This window comes from Larus michahellis, chromosome 1, assembly GCF_964199755.1.
Source record: "Larus michahellis chromosome 1, bLarMic1.1, whole genome shotgun sequence".
Lineage (NCBI taxonomy): Eukaryota > Metazoa > Chordata > Aves > Charadriiformes > Laridae > Larus > Larus michahellis.
Window position 1 is genome coordinate 126,480,641 of NC_133896.1, and position 21,736 is coordinate 126,502,376.

Genomic DNA, 21,736 nt, shown 5'->3' on the forward strand with positions numbered 1-21,736 from the left:
TTTTCCTGTTGTTGTTCTTGTGCGTTAGCATTACTTAGGTAATTATAGTGTATTTGTTAGGAGCCCTGACAGCCTAAACTGAGTTCTTTGTCAAAAATGCGATGTTTCCCTTAATTAAGCAAGACTAGAAACAGCACCTGAATCTATTAATTAAATAGTCAAAGTTGATATCTATTTAGGATATATTAACGAGAAAACCAAAATACATTTCTGACTAAAGTGTTGCCCAGAATAAATGAGCTTCTGTGAGGCTTTTTTTTTTTGTAGAGAAAAATAATATATTAGTGCTGCAACTGTCACACATGCACGGTCGTGCAAAATTCATGTGAGATTTTTCCAAATTCTATGGTACCCAGAACAATAGTCACTATTTCTTCTTCAAAGCTCTTCAGAGATGTTAAATAATCCTTGTGACAACCCTGTGAAGTGAGTATTGTAGTGATTTTTTATGGATGGCAAAACAATTAATCGGCATTGTCTCCAGCTGTACTGCGAAAAGTGGGCTTTTTCAAAGCGCTCGCGGCTTGGCCTGCTGCTAAAAATTGTCATTGTGTGAACACGGGGTGGGTGAGCTCGTCTTTCTGCCTCTTCTTCTAGCTGTGCCTGTGCCGATGAAAACACTTTTGCAGATGCAGTGGTCGTCAGCATGCAGGTGCGTACATCAGGCTGGACCCTATGTGTCCTCATAAAGGATGAATGTAGCTTGTTTTAAATTATTCTGCCCCATGTTACTGGCATCAGTTCTTGGAAGAGAGATGTGCAGAGCTGTTGGCTGTGCTGGTGTCCGTAAAGTTTGTCCGTGTGGGAAAGCTATGTTGCTCAGACTGGCTTCAGAGCACAAGTTTGCTTATTTGTGGGATGAGGTCCTGGTGGGACTCTTTCCACTGGCCTCTTGCCAGGCTGGGCTTGCTGAGAGTTACAAGTTGCCTTGAGGCTGGTCGTCTAACTCACTTTGATCCAAAAAGGCTGCAGATCCAGCGGTTTCCTCCGCTACGTGAACACTGGCGGTATCTGCAAGCTGAAGGAGGTCTGGCTAACCAGGACATATGTTCCCATTCGGGTCAGACCAGCGTCACAGCTTTTCTGCACAGCCTGGCTTTGGTTGCTGAGGTATGTGTGTCTCCTTTCCTCTTCCACCAGCTCTGCCTGCTGCCCTTCCAGGAGTTATAAATGCCACAGCAGATGGCTTGGGGAGGCAGTGTCTGTAATTACTGTTGCAAGATTTGCCTAAGCTTGACTCTGTACAAAGAATGCTTTTTTCCTTGGAGATTCGAAGTTGTCGGTACTTCACATGCAGATTCAGTCTTTTCAGGGGAACGCAATAGTGGAAACGTGTGCATTATGTGCTGGTTCAAAACCAGCCTGTCTTTCCTCTTAACATAATTCATATGGTGGTTTAGTGTTACCAGTTTTCACTCTTCTCCGGCTGGGTCAGCTTTCAGGTTCCTGGTAGTGATACAGGCTAGACTGCTTATGGACCCAGATTTTCATAATGGCTCACACACGGGTAAATAACACAGCTATAATCAGTTTAATTGATAAAGGTAGATTTTTAAACCCATTAGCCTGACTGGTAGCATTCAGTCAGGTTTCTGTGAGAAACACTGCTCTTCCTCTCAGCTGAGCAGAGATGCGCGGCTATACAGTTGATGTATGCATCTTTAATGTCCAATGCAAGCGTTGGTCTCCTAGTTGCAGTGGTGGTTGATTGATTGATCCAACATTATGATGCACAGTGTGTACTCTTTCCATGGGCCCCCTCCCTCCAAATATCTTCCTGCAGTCTTGGACTCCCTACCAGCGTGTCTGAGCTGAACTGCTCTTCTCACATCCGTCTGGTGCCTCTAGCCCTTGGGTTATTAGCCATATAGCCAGCCTCCACTTTGAGTTGCGAGAGGGCTAAAACCAAAGGGAAAGAAAGGTTTTCATTTCTAGAAGCCAGTGAAGATGCTGTGACCCAAACTGCCCAGGCCTGCTGATCAGTGTTGGTTTTCCTTCTGGTGGTCACGGCAGAGGGTGATGCCTCTGGTTCCTCAGACAGCTTCTTGGGGTTGCTCACAGTATAGAGGGTTGGAGCCCTATCTTCCTCAGGAGCATGAGGCTCTCGCCTCTATTTTAAGGATATTTTTTTAATAAATTCACTTTCACCTGTAAAGTGCTTTCAGATAAAATCATAAGTAGCAGTGTGAATTTGGGCCAGATTCCAGATCCTTACTGATTTACCTCCCTGTTTCCAATGAAATACCCTTATCGCTGGGATCATGGGATCAAGGTGGTTCTTCATATTTTGTGTTTTGAGGTTTTGATCTTGTCTTTGTTTTCTTGGCCAAAGAAATCTTGCTTTCCTGGCCACCCCACAGCCAGCTTTCCTTCAAGGGTCAGAGCGCCATGCCTTTTAGCAGTCTGCATTCACTCTGGTTTGTCCTCTAGAGCTGAATTGTTTTTGATGGTGGAAACTTAACCGGCTGGCTTAACTCTCCAGTTGCGTTTTTCCCCAACGTCTTTCTGTGATGGCAGGAGAGCTATCACTGCCAAACGCTGCTGGATTCCTTTCAGGCTTTTCCTGCCCAAATTCATCAGAGAACACTCAACAAGCCCCTTCCCTCTGCCTGCTCTGAAAGGACTGAGTTTGCATTCATTTTCTCACAACTGTACAGCAGTGTGTCTTAAGCTGAGCTCCGAAGGCAGCGGCACTACTTCTTCCTTGAGAAGTGCCTTGGCTGCACATCACTAGACGCTGGGAAGTTGGGCAGCAGCAGGGTGTCAATATGCTTGCCCTGGTCCTCTGCTTTTCCCTGGCCATTGTTGGCTGGCCGCTGCCGGGGATGTCTCATGAGACTGGGTGGACCTTGGCTCTGGCCTGGTACAGACATGCTTGTTTGCTGCCTGGGTCCTGCTCAGCCCTGGGAAAGGCACTCAGCCTTGCATTTGACATTAAAACTTTGGTTAAAAACGGCATTGCTTTAGCTTGCTTGCTGCAGCTGTACCCACGGCTGTGGACTGGGGACCGTAACTTTATTCATGGGAAAGGTTTGGACCATAGTCTTAGAATGAAGACGTGTCCGTTAAACATGTGCGTATGCGTATGCTATTAGATGTGCACTGCTCACAAGCTCTCCTGGATGCAGCTGTACAGCCTGTACAGAAGCTGTCTTCATGGTACTTTTCTCTTTTTAATTTATAAGTTGCTAGCAAAAGCTTATTAATAAGGAAGGAAGCTCTACTGTCTGAAAAGCTTCATTTTAGTCTAATTGTGTACTATAGGATTTTTACAGTATATTCCAGTATACTGCTGGAGTAGTATATTGGCTTTTCAGTAGCAATATTATGCTGGAGAAAGGAAGCTGACTGAAGGGGTGGTGATAGTAAAGGGAATTTTATATAGTAGCTTGGAAATAGCATTTGTAGCTTTTCAGGATCCAAACGTATCATTAGCTTTACTGGAAAAAACAAAGTTTCCTTGTTTAGTTGTTTACCTGGTGAACTGGTGTTCACAGCATCATCTTGGTTATATTTCATAGTAAAAGCCAGATAGACGGTGTTCATCATCACTTAAATAACAGGACCTGGTGTATGCAACCCACTATGAGCCTTACCTCTTTCAGGTAATGTGCCAGTACCTTTCTCTACAGCAAAAGAAAGTGATATAATCCTTTTCTTTCTTTTTCTCTTGCATTGTGTTTTTGTTTAGTTTTTTTTTTTCCCCTGTCATTTTTTTAATGTCCTAAACCTTAGACATTTTCTACAAATGCAGTGATCTCAGCATTTGTCAATGGGTCTGATTTGAAGGTTGAACCTTTGGTTTTCTTTCAAGGCATTTCAGGTGGAAAGGCAGTACTTCACACCCATCTGCACTAATTCTTCCAACACCAATTCAAAAGCTGTCTTGATGGATCCCAATGGAAGCTATGAACTACCAGGAAGGATCATCTATGGAGAACTTGGCTTGCTGGGCCTGAGAAAGGCAGAGGATGTGTTTTTGTATGAGGGAAACAGGCAGAAGCTTTCCTGCACTTGGTCTTGCATTTGAAATTAGCACTGGTGCTCCTCTTCACACCTGTTGCTGCTGTGAAGAAAGGTACATCCATTGAGGACATGATTGGGTTTATAATGGCAGAGTGAAGACTTATTTTTCAGGGAAGGAATATCCAAAAAGAATGTGGGTTTCGGATTGGTTTAACGAGCGTTTCCTTAGTTGATTTATTTTAATAAAACTTTGCCTAGATGGCTTTTTTAATTGAATATTTAAGCGAGTTGAAAGCAGGCATTTTACTGTCTCTCTTTAATTTGTACTGATAAATGGTTTAGCATAATTATTTTTTAATGTCCTTTTTAAAAGTATGATGCCCTCATCCTCCTGACCTTCCTTCTTCAGGAAAAAGTGGATTTAATTTGTTTGGAGAGAAACGTCTGCCGTATTGCTGCTCTGTGACAAGGACGTGTGTGGGAGGGGTGGGCTTGGTGAAAAAAATTGCTGGCTTTTAAAGAGATGGGATCAGGAAAAAAGCTTTAAGAATGGTCTGAAGCGTACTGTGGCGTTTGTAAGCTCCCTTTCTGAACCTCATGAATCCAGTTCTGAATACAAACCTTGCAGCATTATGCAGATGCCTTGGTTTTACTGGGTGACCTAAAATAACACTAAAATACAGCTTGGGGTTTGTGTGGTGTTTTTGGGTTTTTTTTGTTTTTTTTGTTTTTTTTTTTTTGTCTTTTTCCTCTCCTCTGGCAGGCCTGTCCTTTTCTTGTTGATCGGCTTTAACTTTCCTGAGATTCTGGGTCCCTGAAGAGGGAACTGAGCCATATTGTTGTGTGTTCAGGTTCCTGTCTGATCCAGCATGGGGAGTAGTGGAATAGCAGAGTACTCCTGGGTGGGAGCGTTTCGTCACAGGGCAGATAAAATTGGCTGCTTACCTCCTATCTAGCTGGCTCTTTGCTCCTCCACAATGCAGTAGGAATATCAACTCTGAAAAAAAGGTTGGCAGCGTCTTTTCTAGTGGGATTGCAATTTAGTCTGGAAGGGAGGAGTCTGCTGGTGCTCTTAATCCCTCTCCTTGGAAAAGATCAACCACAACAGCCTCAGTTTTGGTGATATCATTCATTTGTGCCTCTGTACTTACGCTGGAGTCTCTTCTTTAATACTATTCATTAACACAGCTAGGTTGGCAAAACATCTAAGGGAAAAGAAAGCCCCAGGCTTGCCTGTGTTTCTACCGAATACCTGGTTTGATATTAACCAAAAATGTAGTGCTTCCACTTAGCAGTTTGCAAACTCGAATGTGAGTCAGTCTTATGTGGTTGCAAAAAAACCCCAAACCCTCCTCCTCTCTCTGACCCCAAAAGAAAAAAGCAAGCACGCTAGATGGGGATGCATACTTGCTTCGTGAAATGATTCTTCTCAGCATGAGCTGGACTACGGTATGCAAATCAAGGCATCGCCTTTTAAGAAACACGTTTTCCCGGGGACAAAATTGAGTGAAAAAAATCACAGTGAGGTCTAGAAAACATTACCAAAAGGAAAGTTTACAGAATGAAAGTTGTTCTACACAGAGAGCACCTGAAAGCCTCCTGCAGAGAAGGGAGTGAACTGCTCTCTGTGCCTGCTGTAGAGAGGACAAGAAGTTGTGGATTTAAGATGCAGAAGGGAGAGCTGGAAAGCTTTGGAAAAAGCTTTACGTTGCCAAACGGGAGTTGTGAAATCTCTGATGCTGGAAAGAGCTTGCAAAGAAAAGATGCTGGCAGATGCCTGTGGGAAGGGTTCGGGTTTGGTGCTCCTGCACTGGGGACTGGAGTGCTGGGTTCCTTGTGGGAAATGCACCCTTATGAAATGTGGGCAAGGGGTAGGGAGGAGCCAAAGAATGTAAGTTCTGGCCGTTCCTGCACGTCCTTTATGATGCTGTGCAAAAAAAAAAAAAGGTGGGAAGGGGGTGAGGGGTAAGAAATTAGTGTTCGTGATGAAGAAGTTAAAGGTGACAGAAAAGATTAGCTGTCAAAGGTTGGGGACAGCTGGGTTAGGTGAGCTCTTGAAATCCCCTTTGGCTGTGCACACAATGATTTTATTTTGGTAGAGACTCATGCTGCAAGCTTGCTCTGCTCTTAGAGCCTTGTGTGCTGCAAATTCCAGCACAGGGCAATATACTGATCAATCTGTGCGTCAGACTGAATGACCCTGGGAAGGGTATATTGGTATTTTAGCTTTTCTAACAAGGGGTTCTTTTAATTAGTGGCTGCTTCATATCTTCCATTTTAAGTATGTGAAAACAATTCAGTTGCAGTCCACGTTTGTTCCCTGCAGAAGGTGGAGCAAAGCCTTGAGGATGTTGACCTCACAGATCAGCCTGAAAACTGGAGCTTGAACCAACAAAGACCGTGGTGCTCGTTTCCTTTGGTTTGCTATTTTTCAGCCATTCGTCTCTCGGTGAGTTTCTGTGGCACAGATTTAAATCCAGACGACCAGCCAAAGTACCTTAGAGTCGCTCCGGCCAGAAGCAGTAACTACCAGCAGTGCGTGGAGGGCACTAAACAAAAGCTGAAAGGCTGGGTAAAGCTCATTCAGAAGCTAGCTGGTATGTGCCCGCAGAATTTCAATGCAAGTGCGGGTTCTCTCTACAACAGAGTACTGCTTGCCTCTTTGGTATTACAGCCATTGCACGAAGCTGGTGGGTGCTGATGTAGTTTTGCAGAATGATAAGCAGTGAATTAAAATCTGAGTCAAATTCCTGGCTCCTTGTGCTGGCGAAGGCTTCACTTAGCAAGCATTAAAGACGAAGTACCAGAAAATTTATGGACTGTGATGGTCTGTCACTCTCTATGAACAGAAAAGAAATACCATGCAGCTTCCTGAAATGCTTTCTTTTGTACATGGTATGCCTAAAATTGTTTGGCAGGGCATATGGTCTTTGTGTGTTGGTAAAACACAGGCGATCTGGGATGCACCACACAAGGAACTTCTTGTTCTTCAAGTTCTTTCCCCAGCAACGGCCAGTGTGTAACCTCGGCAGTGCTGGGCTGTCATTGACTGTCTGAAAAACTCGTCAGAAGTGTGTATATCTTTAACATAAATGAGACACAGTTTGTCTCCTTATGACCACAAGAAACCTCAGTCTTCCTGTCGCTGACTGTGGAGCTTGTGCCTATGTGGGAGAGACAGAACTAAGATAAATCAAGCCCCTATTGAATGATTCAATGGCTGTTGGGGGACTTTGTGACGTGCTGCTTTTTAAAATGCCATATGCTCTTATGAGAGGAGAGCCCTGCTGTATTTCTGCCTTAATTCCAGAACAATGTTAAAATGGGATTCTGTACGTTGGAAGCATTTTGGATGTTACTGTTTGATAAATGGGCCCCGTATCTTGGAAGACTCTGTCTTTTGAAGATATTGTAATATTTGGAGTTTACAAATCTGGCGTAATCTGGTAGAATTACAACTATGAGAGAGGGTGTAAACCGCAGAAAGCCTGTACCTGCACTTTGCAGTGTGTTTGCTGTGGCTAGCCAGAGAGATGTCATTAGCCATGTGCTTCTAAACCTGAGAATAATTGTTAGACAAATTAAAACCCCACTGCACTGATGCAGGCCCTCTCTGCAAGGTTGTCTGTCTGATGGCAGCTGTGTTCTACAGGTTCTAGCGGTGCTAAACACATACAACTTGATTACAAAGTGGGGATTTTTTTCCCCACTGAGTTTTTTGCTTGAAACTTTAGCTTGCAGATCTTCGCTAGAAGAGGGTGGATCTTCTCAAACAGGTGAATTTGTGCATCTCCAACTTACCTTGGTCTCTTGGTGTAATTTCCTCTTGTTCATCTCCCCCTCCTTTTCCTCGTTTCATCCCACTTACTGTGGGTTTTGTCAGGCCATTTTTTTAAGCATTTGATTCAGTTGTCCAATTACAGTAACGAGCAGGTAAGTTTAATGCTGTGTTGCACGATAGATGAAGTAATAGTACTAGCAGCGCTTAATCTTTGCTTATTTCATTTTTTTGTACTTCCAGTGTAATCACATCAGGTTTTCTTTATTGTACCTCTAAGCCTTTTTCTTCTATACTAGAAGTACGTGGGAGAGGGAGGGAAAGGAGCATGAAGGGAATGAAAAGGGCCTTTAACTATTCCTGGGTTTTCATGGACTTACATTTATGTAAGTGTGTCTGCCTCGGTGAGGGCTGTAGTTCTTCTCTCTCGAGTCCGTCATGTACATAGCCAGCAGACCTGAATGTAACAGTAACCTGAAATCCATGTTTGGATAGATGCCGCCGTTATTTCAGCTGTGAATTAAGCCAGCAGGTTTTTGGAAAGGGTCTTGGCCGAAATAGAGGAGGGTGTGTGGGGAGATGCTGGTGGGGCTGTGCAGGTTCATCAGTTCAGCCCATCGCTTTCTGGGACCCCCCTGTTGCCTGCCTTGCTCCAGATTCCTACAGCGTATCTCTCCTGGCCTCACTTCCTGCTTCCCAGGATCTGTCTTGAATTTGCTGTTTGTCAAATTTCCTTATTGCCTCCACCATGAACCCGTTGGGTTGTTTCTGCTTCTTCCTCCCTCCTGTACCCAGCCGAGGCACTTTCCCCTGCTTTGTCAGAGGATGAGGAGCCAGGGCGGCTCTCTGGAGGTCTCACACGGGTGTTTAAGAGCTGCTGTCCGTTTTTTAGGATGGCAGTATCTCTTCTTTTTTTTCGGGAGTCCTAGTTTCCTGCTTCAGGTCTGGATGCAATCCTAATTTATGTAGAGATCCTATCTTAAGGCTTGTTCAGATGTTAACTTAGCAGAGACAGCTTTGCTGTTCCTGTGATGGAAGTGATAGTTTCTGCGTGTGGATGGAGCTGCATAAGCTTGCTAAAGACCCTGGATATATTGGACAGTTTTCGACTGCAGCCTTTTTAGTTGTTTGATGAGAGGTTATTTTGGGAAGAAGAATGTAATCGCGTCAAAAATCAAACGTCAGCCAAGGCTGATTTATTTTGTATGGGTATGTTTTGGTTGCTGGGCATTGCTCACAATAGAAGTTGGAAGAATTGAAGTGTTCAAACTAATTTTTACTCGTGGTCTTTCCTGTTGGCGCTGACTGGCTTTCCTGACATGGTTTCATTGCAGATTCCTGAACACTAATTTCTGTTTTGTATTAAATGTACTTTTGACCGTCAAACAGAATACTTTGGTGAAAGTAATAAAGCCCAAAGGGGAACAAAACCATTTTCTTTCTGTTCAGTGTTTTTTCTACAGATCAGCTGTGGCTATGTTTTGGTTTGACCTATTTCATTCCTGGTATGAATTTGAAATTTAAAGCCCTGCCAGTGAGCAGAGTAAACTTAATAAAACATTTGGGTAAGATAAGGCAGAGTACTTGGAGTCTTAAGCCATGCTTAGTGTCACCTTTGTTCATGGTGTCATGATGGTTCCAATTGCAGTGGTCTTGGAGAACAGGAGCAGCTCTGTGCCGGTAGAAAATGTTTTCCAAAAGTGTGCGTATCAGATAGTTAATGTTTATAGTTAATGTCTTTGATAGCTAAAAACTGTGTTTTTTGAGTTTATAGTGTATGCTCTTCCATATTGGAGCCTGATTTTGTTGTGGGTTTTTTTCTTTTAATAAAAAGAGAAACTGCCATGATGTCTCACAAAGCGATAGTGGGAAACAGTGTTGTAAATCCCTTGATGTGTTGTGAAAGCCTAGTCCTTTCATGCTGCTATCTTCTATTTGCCTTCTGTGCAACTAAGTTTTTAGTATGTGCCCTTCCTTTTGTGGTGACTATTCCTAAAAGTTTCTTCAGTTATTTGTTGAACTGATACCATGCAAAGCATTCCAAATATTTACTCCGAGGAAGCAGCCTTCTTTTCTGCACACTGAAATCATGTAGCCATCCACCAAATGAACTGTCTGGAAGGGGACTGGATGGAGGGACCAGGATGGTTCTAAACCCAGTTGTAATCTTCTCTGCCTTAATTAAATGCTGTAGAGTCTAGTGGGACGACTCAGGTCTCTGAACGTCTAATGTCTCTGTAGGCACTCTAGGGTATTTCTCCTGGCCTGGAGCCTCCCTTCTGAAAGGATATGGGTTTCCCAACGGTCTGGTGTTGCATCTGCCAGTCCCATGTGGATGTTGCAAATGCGTCTTGGAAACATCTAAAAATGATGCATGGTGCATGTGTTTAGAAACCTAGATCTCTTCCGTAAGTGTTTGTAAGGATTTCAAGGAACAACTGTTCTCTGCCTGTTAACCTTAGAAGCCTTCATAATGGATAGACTTTTCCTCAAACTTCAGTTGTCTTTTCACCTCCCTGCCTCAGTGTTTAAATGCCAATATGCAAAATACACCCATAGGTTACACTTAAAGGTTAAAACCTTTAAGTACCAATACGCAAATACACCCGTAGGTCAGTGTATGAATTCTGTTTGAGATTATTTGACTCTCGTGAAGGTGTAATTTCATTGCTATAAGAGTCTTTAAAACTGCTCCGAAATGAAGATTTTGGAGTAATCCATAATAAAGGAATGTTCCATGGATTCAAGACTGCAAAACTGCAGGTGTGTAAGTGTATGTCTCCAAAGATAGATACTTATAGGACTGCAAGTGCTGTAAACCTTAATATTTTCATTGTTGGCAGGATCAAGATTTTTATTATGCATTAAATAGTTTCTAGGCAGCTGAGCAAAGTAGCATCTGATTGTTTGCTTTCTTCCCTATTCCTGGCCTACAGTGCCATACCCATTTTAATGAAATAGCATGCCTCTGCTATGATGAAGGTGAATGAGTAAGGTAGTGAATGGTATGGTGAGATTTCCACCACGCCACCCCTAGTTTCCCACTGTCCTTTAGCATAGTACTTCCAAACTAATAAATACATTGGAACACTATGTGATAGATTTGTAATAAATCTGGTGTTCTAAAGAAATGAAAGAAAAAATCTCGAGAGGCTTCCAGCTTTGGAAAAATATTTGTCATGTGAAGAGCAAAGTCATTCCCTCACAAAAATGACTTGCATCTCTATGCTTTCCAGTCCTCTGTTATTCACTAAAACACTCGGGTATATGTTTAAGTCCCCTTGATTTCAAGATTCCCATGTGTCCTGAATTAAGCTGCTTTATTACTGTTATTATCATCATTCATAAAGAGTATTTTGGACTTTGATAAATGGGCCATAGTAGCAAAACCACCTTTGAGTAAGAAAATAGGACAGCCATCTTGACCTGTGGAAAGAATGATTAGTGTGCATATTAAGAGAAAGTCCAGCCTCTGAAAGGCAGTCACGCTGATGGTGCAAATTTGGGAAAGATTCGGGAGTCCCTGAATGTTGTTGTTCTTGGTGTCTGAATGCTTATCAGAAATTAAGGTGATGCAAGTTACTTGGTCACTGAACATTCAGTTTTTATTAAGACTTCTTGTATGTAGAACCATATAAAAGGTATATATAGATCAGTTGTTTAGTATTTTGAGTAAGCATTTCTCATTTTAAATACCCTTCCAGGAGGGAAGGCATACAGTGGAAGGAGAGAAGGGGTTTTTTTAAGTATATATTTCTTTTCTCTTAATTTTTTTCCTAGCCCAAGAGAAAGACAGGAACATAGTTGGCTGTTTTTAAGAATCAAGCAATAGTCAGAGCTTTAAGCCTAGAAATAAATAATTAGAAACCTTCCCTCCAGCTTGGTAACTCGTGTCCATCTCTGTAGTAACCAGCACGTCAAATGATTTTTAATCCGGGTTATTGCACTGCTGAAAAGCAAACCTCCTTTCCTTTGGAGTGCATAAAATGCTTGTTGTAGTTAATGTTTCTGATTTCAGAAGATGATAACTCTGTGCTTATTTCTCCCTATTTTTCTTTGTCTAAAAAAACAGCCAGTACTATGTATATGAGTCAAAATATATTCTGTTCACCAGTACGTACGTTGAAAGGCAAAAAGTCTTACTTATGACAGCATGTTATAACATTATAATGAAATGGGTAACTATACTATAATTTGTGCTTTCTAAATAGTTCAAGTTGTGTTTGAGGATTGTAATCAAATGCTGCTTTGTGGTGTCACAAACCCCTGGCCATGGGACTGGGTATGTTTCCAGGGGGTGGATGTAGGTTGGGTAGGAGGGGGCAGCAGAGTCTGCAGTGCTGTGGTCGAGGCTGGGCAGTGGGGCAGGACACCAGATTGAAAAGCCAAGTCTGGCACCTGGCGAAATGCACTCGTGAGAAATCCATAACCCTCCCTGTGACCTCAAAAAGAGAAGTCTGCTCATACAGACTTGTGCTGCTCAGTAAAACTTGTTGAAGTCTGTGACAGTACTTCTCAAATTCACCTGCTTGCATATGAACAGCCCTAGGGTTGGCCTCAGAGACCTGGGGGGCCCTTGTATGTTTGCTTTACCTGTGCACTTTACCCTGAATATGTGACTTTTCCAAACGGTATTTATATTTTAAGCAACATGAGATGGCGGCTGGATCTCTGAAGGATGTGAGTGGTGGTGTGCATACTTGTGTTCCTCTCTGGACGTGCTCCGCACCAGCATGGCCTGGCGCCCGCCGTTTTAGCAATGCCTTCCTAATCTTTTGATATACTAGCGGCGCCTGCAGCTGGACACATGTGGCGGTAGCAGGGTGTGCAAATGCACAAGCATCTGGCCAGCTGTCTCTTCTGCTGGTGATACCGTGGGGTGCTTCATCTGCAAAAGAGCCCTGGATTAAGGAGAATGTGTGAAGATAGAATAGGCCATCCCCCGTGAGATGAAGCCTGGTGAGCCGTGTGAGGTGCGGGCGTAGGTGAAGTCAGGGAGGACACTCCTCAGGCTGTGCCTGGAGGCCCTGGCTCTGCTGGGGTGGCGTGTGGTTCTTCTGCTCCTGGAGCAGCAGTTCTCACAGTGGGTCAGCCACCAGCGCTTCTCAAGAACCTCTCTGCAGGACCAAGCCCGCCTGCTTAGCAGCTGCAGGTCTTCGGTGCTGCGGGATTACCTGTTACCTCTCAAGAGTGGTGCAGCCTTATTTCTCAGTTTGCTACAAGTGGATTATGACTTGATATTTTAAGGTGATGATTGGGCTGTGGGACCAAGGTGAAGCTGGGAGCTCGTAAAAGAAAAGCTGTAACGCCCCTAGGTGTCTCCTCTGAAGTGTGTATGAGGTCTTAATCCATTTACCGCTGAACACACTATACTTGGGATGCTATCAACATAGATTTTTGTTTTTCCATGTGCCAGTAAATATTTTAACCTTTAATTATTCATCTTGTTTTATTGTTTTATAGGTTCCATATTCCTGAAACAGCAATCGTTTTTTAAATCTCTCATCCACTTAGGAAAAGTTGTCTTTATGTATGAATTTCTGTTTCCCATGATGATAGCAAGGAGACAGCTTTTGCCTCCCATGATATATGGAAATAAATGAACGTGATGGACGTAGAGAGGCATCTCACTTTTTGTTTTTAATTTATTAATCTTTTAGCTTCTTAGTAGGGTAGGACACGGCTCTACTGTTCCATTTTAGCCTCCTGTGGCATCTGGGAAATGAGAATGAGAGGAAACCTAACCCTATGCTTAGGCTGAAAACGAGTTGTGAAAACAGGCTTCTGACATGTAGATGCCATTGACTCTCTTTCATGGAGCTTGAAGGCAGACAGTCTTACTGCAGGACCCAGATCTGTCAAATTGAAATAAAAAGAAAATAAAAGTCTGATTTCTTAGCATTTGACTGTTCATTTCGCTCTTTTTCCTTTGCCCTTCTTTGTGTTTAGAAATTTTATGCAGAGAAAGAAAAGAAATGAAAATTAAAAACTGGCTTATTTGGAAAATGTTAGTTTCTTACGGGCAAATGTCGTGTTTGTTTGTTTTTGTTTTTTTTTCTTTGATTTTAAAATTATAAAAATCACGCTGTGAAATTAATCTGGAAAAGCAGTAGGTAGATTAAAAAGGACTCTCTTAAACACAAGTAATGGAGCTCCCAGGAGCAGAGTGACTGGAAGCAGGGGGAAGCACGCACAGGAGAAGGAACAGATCTCTCTATGACTATGCTGTTTAACACTTAAAAGCCTTTCTGCATGGGGCATGAGTAAGCTGCCAGCTGTCTTTAGTGTTCAGGAAGAGTCACTCCCCTTTCCTCGAGTCATTCTGGAGTAATTTGAATATATCTGTACATTGGCAAAGTTTTTTCTGTCTCTCCTCCTGATACCTCCAGAGTGAATGCTGCTTGGGACCACTTCATGCAACATGGGGATTGCTGAGCTGATCCAGAGTAGTATTACACAAGTTGTAAAGAGACTATTTCAGATTAATGGTGTGTGTTTTGCTGGATGTGATTTTTTTTTTTTTTTTTTTTTTAGAGCAAAGACAGGAGTACATTCAGATCTGATGAGGGAATTGATCCCTCTGTCCGCCTCCCTCAGCAAGTCACCATCCCGTGTCTAGCAGAGGTGAGAGGAGCCTGCCTTGCTGCCCTAAATAAACTTTCTTGCTGTGTTCAGAGAGGCTGATTGCTTTCATTGATAGAGCTGTAAGCGAGACAAACCAGCCTGCTTTAAAGCCGCTGTGGCTAATGAATCAGTTGGTACGTTTTGATCTGTCCTATACAGTTTACCACCTCAGCTCTCTTGACTATAAAGATCTGAACTTACACCATGATGTGGCAAACCCTTTTAATTTGGTTATTGTTACTTGATCCTGTGATTGTTGCTTGAAGAAGCCAACAGAAAGAGCCCAGCTAGGTAGTCCCTTGCTTCCCGTGCTTTTGTTTATCTATACCTGGTCTCCTGGTATCTTCTTTCCATTCGCATAGATCACAACGCCTGCGCACATCCGATCCCCCATAGAGCTGGTGTCCAGGTAAAGTTTCGCTGCTGTACCTTGTCACAGAGCTCGAAACAATTAAGTAAATAAACAACATCTGTATTGATCCAGGCAGCATGCGAAGGAATACAGTGACTTCAAAAAAGCATCTGCTTCCATGTTTCACCTCGACAGGGGATAACTAACTGTAAGGATTTGTCACCTGGAAGAATCAGGCTCACTGTGAGTGTGACTGGGGGCATGTTTTAGGTTTAGTGTTTTTCTGGCTTATGGTCACGTGGCATCGTGTACTGCCTACGCAATGCAAGGCTGGTCAGGGTACTGCATGGCAAGCTGGACCCGGGTTCTCTGGTATGGGGAGTTTTGCACTATGAAAACTCGCCCTTGAAATACTCAGTGATCTGAGGAAACAAGCAAACAAACAAAAGTTTTCTTTTCCTTCATGTCGCCTGCTTGCCCCCTCTTCAGCACCAGTCTCCTGCACAGAATTGGTTTCTCTTGTGCTGTTTTTCTTTCTCCCATGCATCTTCAACTAGAAGAAATAAAATTATTATGTACATCCTTTTGCTTTCTCTTTTTAGGCTGCCTTTACTCATTCTACTTCATTATCAGTATGCTTTCTTTGTTTCCCTCTATCTTTTTCTGTATTTTCTCTTACTTTCTTTTCCTGCCCTTTTTTCGTTCCCCAGCCCCTTCGCACACCCACCCCTTGGGTTCTCGGGTCACAAGCCAAAGGTAGATGATGTAGGAATTATTCCAGGGTTAACTCTGTGTTTCATAAATCTGTACTCAAACTATAACTTGCCTCTGAGAAACCTTCCAGACTTGATTTAAAAAACGGTTAGTCATGAAGACTGCCCTGACCCTCAGTAAGTGGTTCCAGTGGCTGATGATCTTTGCTGAAGTACGTGGCTTGTGACCTGAATTTTTTTAGTTTCACCTAGAAGCTGATGGTTCTCATTTACCAAGCTTTAGTTCTAGCGGCTGAGGTTTAATATGCTGTAAAATGTGTTTCCATGTGGGGACTTAAACTGTGATCAAGTTTGTCGTTTTTTCTTTAAACTTGAAACAGCAGTCTTTGAGTCTCCTGCTGAAGACTTGTTTTCTGTTGGTTGAAATTATTTGTGAAGCACTTCCATGCACACTTTTCAGTCTGTGAACGTAATCCTTGAACTACTGAAGGCAGAACTGGACATGGTGATGGCATGGCAACCCCGTCTCCTGTTTGTATCAGCCCCTCACTACGGCAAGGCCCTGTTTCTTTCTCCTGTTTCTTTCTCCTGTTTCTCCCCATGCTTCTTGACCACCACCCTGCATCTCTGTCATCTTTGTTTACCTTGTTTCTTCTCCTGCCTCTCCTATGGCATTTCCTTTACCTGCTCTGCTTCCGCTCACTCAAGGACTGTCCCAGCTTCTGATGTTGTGCTTATTTTCCTCTTCACCATTTCCCCAGGAGCTAATCTTTATGTCTTTTGGGCAGAGGGACTAATTGGTTTGAAAGCCATTGAACCAAATATTGGAAGACTGCTAGTATGGTTCTACTCTTCAGGCTGGCTTTAAAGGCAGCAACGATCCCAAGTCATGAGGCTCACCAGACTTGTGAACGAGCTGTGTACGTAGTGCCCTCCCTTTGTTTTCAGTGGCTCAGTATTTAGAATAAAAATAAAAAAAAGCCCTCTACCTCTTTGCTTTTCCAGGTACCTGTTAAGGCTTTTGTGGGAAAAGTAGTCCTTTGGATCACCTGGAAGAAAAACAGTGAAAAAAATCAACAGTGCTCATACAGAGGACTCTGTATTATTAAAATCTTGATAGACAGGCAGAGTGTAATAGTTCTATTTGTACTACAGCAGTAAGGCCCCATCTGCCTTAAGTCTTGTAATTTGTGCCAAGACTTGAAATAAGTCTTGGAGACTGGCGATTTCTCAATTCACAAAGGTAGCACTGGAAGATATTTGAGGAGAGCGAGTGCTTTTTTTTCCACCCTTCAATTTGACAGTCAGACCAAGGCTGTTCTGGGGAAAACTGTCGCTCGCCTTGGAAAGGTCATTTACGTATTCAAATAACAGCATGCGAGAACAGAAAACTCTTTCAGAGCAGGTGTCCAGAGATGCAGTAGAAGATATCTGCATGTCTCTTGTTATACCTGTCATCACGGAAATCTGGTGAATGAGTCTCCAGTTGCCAGCAGGAGAAAGAAGTTACAGTGAACAATAAATAAGAGGCCCACAGGGAGCACCTGAGGCATCATCTTTCACGCAGACTGAAAGCTCTTTTCTGCTGTGCAGAAAAAGAACAAATAAGTAAAACTTTACTATGCCACTGATGGGACACATGTGAGGCATTAGGAAAAATTAAAAGGTCAGGTTACTTGCAGTTCTCACTGAAGTTAGTTCCTTATCTCTGTGCTTACAGAATCGAGAGCAGGTTTTATTTACTTTTCAAAGAAAGGAGAGGATCTGCCAGTCCGGCACAGGAATACAAACCGACTGTTGTTCCTCAAAGTCTAAAATTGCTTGGTGAAATAGATTATATTATGTGAAAAGCCCTTGGAGCATATGGTTCATGGTTGTAATTTTTCATTACATGGTTCTTTGCCTTTACATGACATGTACATCGGTCCTGGAGGTGGGATATTATCAGTCACTGAAAATGTTGCATGTGGGAAGACTGTGGTAGTCCCGCGGTAAACTAGTATTTGGTTGAACAAAAATGTGAAATGCAGTTTTGTTCCATAAGATTTCTCTGTCCCATTAGGCCAGCTTGGAAATAAAGGCCATCAAATCTGAAGCTGGCTTGTACCTTTTATTATGGGTCTAATGTAACTGATCTGTGACCTGGCTGGAGGAGCAGGAGGAAGCTGATCAAACTTTTTGTATCTGAAAAGAGCCAGTTAGAGAACAATGCTTATTTATGAAACTTCCTCTTACAGGCAGGGGTACCTGGGAGCTTTGTATTGTGTGATGAGTAAAGAATTCAGCTTGTGCAGGCTTTTTTTTAATAGTGATGGTAGATTTTCATGTGAAGTACTGATAATATATTTTAGATAAGGGCTTGTTCCACATAAATACTCCTGTGCAGTCATGTATTTCCATAAAATTTGTCATCAAAGTGAAATAATCCAGAATATGTCCATCTGATGGCTTTGACCTACCTTTCTTTGAATCAACTCACTTGCATGGCAGCTTGGTTTTCCCAGATGAGCAAGCTGTGGGCTCTTCACTTACCTGCTGCTTGGTCTCTGTGCTCTGGGGTTCGCTCTCCATTTTGTTGTAGGAAGCTCTTCTAAGGACGCCAGATTTTCGCCAGTTGAGCTCAAATACTGGTTCCTGCGATTCTTCTAACCTTTCTGTTTCTGTTCTTGGGTTGCTGTCAGACAGCAAGGTGGAACCATTGCTTGGTGGCACCATCCTGAGAATCATTAAGATATTTAAGCTGCAGCACGTGTGTGTGTGTGATTGCACTGCCTGGTTGCTCAGGCTGTTCAGCTGCTGCTGCGGATGCTCGGCTGATCTGGGTGGAGGAGGAAATTGAACTGCAGCTTTTGGCTGCCCTTACCTGCAGCAGCCTCTCCTGGAGATGTTTTTGCATGTGGAAATGAGCATGGCCTGATGGGGAGAGATAGCTGCGTAGGAGAAGGGCAGCTGCCAGTGGGAGCACAGCCTCTGCCTGCTGAAGGTCAGCTTGTCAGTGCTGGTGCTGGTCCATGGCAGCTCTGCGTGGGAGCACACGGATGTGATAGTTCCCCTCTGCCTGGCTCTCTGTGCAGCCACCGCTGCCTGGGAAATTGCTGTGTATCACCACTCCTGATCCGTTGCTTCCCAGTACAGTGTCTGCTTTTGATGTAAAGAGCTGCTTGGCATTATGCTGAGGGCAGCAGCACAGCAGTGGCTCCCACAGTGTCTTGGAGTGTCTCCATTAGCCTTGAGCCTTCCCTTTCGCAACCAGGCTTCCTGGTGCGTCAGTAAAGAATTGGCCTTAATCTTTTTGGAAATTCGCTAACTAGCGGAGGCCTGTGATGTCAGGATCCTTAAGCAAGCTCTAGCATCTTCATCAACGAGAACTACTTCTGTAGAAAGACATTTTTCCTATGGTTGCTCTGGGCAATGGCTTCATGCCATTCCCCTTACTTCGTTGTTTCCCAGGCAGTGGTTTTCTAAGGCGGGTGGCAGCCAGGAGGACTGTAGGGAGAGTGTTCATGGCAAGGCTTAGCGCGGCACTCTTGAGGGCTGCTTTTTGGGCGCTTGAGCTTGTCTGTGAGGGGAGTGGGAAAGGGGAAAGGTGGAAGCCTCCTTCGGCAGAAGAGGTGCAGTAACCTCCGTAACACACGGCAGAGGCAGGAAGACGGCTTCTGCAAATTGCAGCAAGTCCATTGGGATGCATAGTGATCCTGCCTGGGGCTTTGCACTCCTGTTTTAGTCTGAAGGCTTTTTAAGGTTTTCAGGAAAGAATTTTATAGAAAACACCTGAAGTTCATTTTACGTTTAATCTTATGAGAGGTTACTGAGTGAAGTTAACAGTGCAGACCTTAAGCCAGTCAACCTCAAGTTGCTACAAAAACTATCCTTGAACTAATACAGGTTTCATGAAATACAAATGTATGTATTTCACAAGCTCATAGATTTTGGATGCATGACTGATACTATCCTTGAGAGAACTGCATCGATATGGATTTCCCTTGATCTTTGCCATGAGGTAGAGAATGTTTTCTGTGTTGCTGATACTTGCATGTACAGTACCAAAAGCTTTGGGTTTTGCCGTTCCAGCATTTTGGAGTTGGCAATCCTGTGGATTTCCTAAGGGAATGTGCTTGTTCCTTACGTGCTGTAGGATGTGCTTGGCTGGGGATGATGGTTTTGGCCAGGAACACTGCACCAAAATGTTTTCCACACGACGGGCTGCTCCTGCATCAAATTCAGCAGCTGTTTCCTCATATTGCTATCTTCTGCAGCACTGTCCTCTGCCAGTTGTCTCTTCTCTCCCTAAGGAGAACGCACACTGGTGAGCTGATTCATCAGCCCAGTGATTAGCTGTGCTCAAATTAGTCCTTTCCCCAGGCTTCAGAGTATTTTCCAAACATTAACAGGAGTGGATGGTACTAAGGTATTAGTGTTACAGCTACGGTCAGGATTTATCCTGTGTTTCTGTGGGTCCTGTTTTCCCATTTGGAGGTAGAGACATTTCTGTCCCCTTTTGCGGGCAGCTGCCAGATTTGCTTAGTCTGTTCCCTATATTGAGCTTTTTGATTCACTTCGTCCCTGGCCCCCAATTTGACTGTTCCCTGTTGTCTGCTACTCAAACCCCTAGAAGCAAAGTGAGCTGCCTGATAAAGAGGTTTTTCCCTTTTGTTCTGCAGCTGTTTCTTCCCTCTTTGGGGAGCAAACACTGAGGTCTACCAGAGGATTTACGTCTAGGTGGTGATAATGTGAGTGTGTGTGAGATCTGGTATATCTCAGATTTCAGTGGCTGATAAATGCACTTGGTTGGGAGGACAGGTCAGCATGCAGGAGCTGGGAAAGCACAGAAATAGAACAAAAAATTTAATGAAAAAATATTCCAGTCTCTAGGAACAATGATAAAGATCTGGGGTGTTTTCCCTGCTTGATTAAAATATTGGTCCTTACCTCCCTCAGTTTTGGAGATCCCTTATAATTTCCTCATGTCAGATTGAGCCTGGATGTGAGGAAACGTTCCCTCCATCTCTTCCTATCTCCTTTATATAGGATCTAGGTACCCATCCAAAATTGTGTAGGACAGGAAGGGCCAGGGCAGTAGACCTCTTACGTGCATGTTTGTAGAGGAGTCGCTGTGTGGGAGGCTGGTGATGGTTCACAGGAAGGCAGAAAGGGGCCACATTTGGGAAGCAAGTGGGTTGATCACAAAGCACTTGGTGTTACTCGCTAGAGTGCTCTGACCGCTGTGGGACCCAAGAAGACGCTTCAGTAGAAAAGGTCCAAAAAACGATCATAAGGACGGGAGCCCTTATCATCCACCCTGCTTAGCTGTCAGCTTGCCACCTGACTTGTTTTGGACCAGGCTTGGCCTTCTGGCCTTTGGCAGCATTGGTCTAGCCATAGAGTAGTGCCTCAAGTAGCAGTGGCTGTGTTGCCTGGCAGGGTGTATGCCAAAATGGGGTCCTAGCCTTGCCACTCTTATTGTGGCCCAGGAATCGGCACCAAGTCCACTGAAGAAATATGCTTCTACAGCAATTTGCCCTGAGCCCATGGGATTCAGATCCTGAGAGGCTGATTAACAGTAGCTCTGCGTTTGATAGCCTCTGGGTTTTTGAATGTTATTTTTGGAGGAGGAAGGGGGTAAATACACCTACGTGGAATGTCCAGACTCAGGATATTGCTCGAACTGGAAATCAAAGGACTATACAGTATGCTTTTCTGTCCTTAACAGTTACTCAAATAAACATGCTAGTCCCTGGTTTTTCTAGCAGTGTGGTGATTAGAACCACAATAACAAAGATACGTATTGCAGGGAAAGGAAGGTTGAAAAGGCACCTGTCCATCAGATATCTAAAGGAAAAGTTTACTAAGACAGACAAAAACACCAAGCAACAGAACCATGGTGCAGCATGGCACATAATACTCATAATGCTTTTTAGCTGAAGTTATCTCTTCCCCACAGTGATGATGCTGCGCTTTGGCTGGGATTTTGGAGCTGCTCTCTGTGGATTCTTTACTACAGGGGAGAGAATGCCTTTGCCAGGGAAGTTGTGGCTGGCCGCGTCTGCCTTAACCACGTGTGCAGTGCAGTAGGAGCAGGCCAGGAGATCATATTTCAGCTTTATGAACTTTGTCTACTTAATGTTCTTTGAATTTGAGTTAGCCTACTCCCTAGACTGACTGCTGCCTGTCTGTGTGCTGCAGAGCTCGCTGAAGGAAAGCTGTCCCACTAACCTCTGCACTTCAGAGTGTTGCTTCAGGAGGTGTCAAATTGTCCTCTTCCCCATTTCGCAGGGATGATGCTAGCATGTCATTGCCCTGTCA

At 43.7% G+C, this 21,736-nt stretch overlaps 1 protein-coding gene across 8 annotated transcripts in view; it reads left to right on the forward strand.

The window, feature by feature from the left end:
- AGPAT3 (1-acylglycerol-3-phosphate O-acyltransferase 3) overlaps positions 1-21,736 on the forward strand; it is a 94,342-nt gene that overhangs the window by 6,275 nt on the left and 66,331 nt on the right. Inside the window, exon 1 of one of the 8 annotated variants that reach the window (XM_074603148.1) lies at positions 6,293-6,415. The exons of the other annotated variants lie outside the window; for them this stretch is intronic. The gene's annotated coding sequence lies outside the window, so the exon portion shown is untranslated. Of the gene's footprint in view, positions 1-6,292; positions 6,416-21,736 lie in introns of those variants that run through there. 8 annotated transcript variants of the gene reach the window in all.